The sequence below is a fragment of the Neovison vison genome, chromosome 11 (genome assembly GCF_020171115.1).
Source record: "Neovison vison isolate M4711 chromosome 11, ASM_NN_V1, whole genome shotgun sequence".
NCBI lineage: Eukaryota > Metazoa > Chordata > Mammalia > Carnivora > Mustelidae > Neogale > Neogale vison.
This window is the reverse complement of record NC_058101.1, coordinates 93,044,181-93,045,335: the sequence shown is the minus strand read 5'-3', so window position 1 is coordinate 93,045,335 and position 1,155 is coordinate 93,044,181. Positions and strand designations below refer to the sequence as shown.

At 44.2% G+C, this 1,155-nt stretch overlaps 1 non-coding gene across 1 annotated transcript; it reads left to right on the top strand.

Annotated features, from left to right (window-relative positions):
• The first annotated feature begins 571 nt into the window (after positions 1–571).
• Positions 572–712, top strand: LOC122890643. The gene has a single exon (XR_006381112.1). It is a non-coding gene; the product is annotated as a U4 spliceosomal RNA (small nuclear RNA).
• The last annotated feature ends 443 nt before the right edge of the window (positions 713–1,155 follow it).

Genomic DNA, 1,155 nt, shown 5'->3' with positions numbered 1-1,155 from the left:
AGACCTGACTATATTGGCCACAGCCCTCTTGGTAGATAGGGTTGGCACTCAACCAAGCTGTCTACAGTTTGTTTTGACACAGTTGGAAGCATACAGGAGGATAGGGCTTACGTCTCTGTGCAGTCAGCTAAGAAAACCAGCTGCAGGACTTCCAAGTGTGCTGGTGTGTGGAGATCTCCGCATACCCCACTCCACCCCCTACCACTTACCCGGGCAGGAGTCTCTTTGTAATGGTGCAACTTCTGACTGAGGCTGCCTACTGGGTAGGAGTTTGTTGGAGGAATGCCTGCCTAGGTGGGAAGGTTTAGTAGGGTAGGTCTGCAGGGGAATGCCAGGTGGGACACACATTGATGACAAAGTATTTTGAGATTTTTAGAACTGGCTTCTGTAAGTCCAGCTACTTAGTTTGAGTGATGGTGAGAAAATGACACCACTCATCACTTTGGTTCCTAGAGAGATCCCCTGCAAATCCCTGCCACCTCAAGCACAGAATCTAAGATTAATGTATAAATCTACTTCATGTATAACCGTGGCACTTTTCAAACTGCTTTTTCTGTATTGCTTTGGTTTCAGCTTTGCGCAGTGGCAGTATCGTAGCCAATGAGGTTTATCCGAGGCGCGATTATTGCTAATTGGTTTCAGTTTGCTGGCTTTCTAAGGGGAAGTACTCAGTTTTATATTGCTTTGGATCTCTTGGAGTTAAGTCCCATTGATTTTCAAAACTAGATATTATAGGGACTTGTGTTACCAGTGGCAGTCCCCACAGTCAGGTGCTTGGTGTGGAGCATGGTCCCCTTATTTCTCTGTTCTTGGGATCTCTCTCCTGTTTGTGGTTAGTCATGTGAGAAGCATGGATTCTGACCACTTCTCTGCCTCTCCTATCCTTTTCAGGATGGCCCTTTCTCTATGACTAGCCATGGAAAATCTGTTCTGCCATTCTTTAGATCATTTTCAGAGTTGGTTACATACATGTAGTTGTGGGACCAAGGAGCTCAGGATTCTTATATTCCACTAGCATCTCTAGCTGCTTCTTAAGGATGGCATTTTTGATCTGAAAACACTTACTGTAAATATCAATTCTGTACTGAAAGTAAAATATAATCCTGGGGGAGAACACTCTTCTATAGCATTATCAAATCAAAATAATGAGTCCTA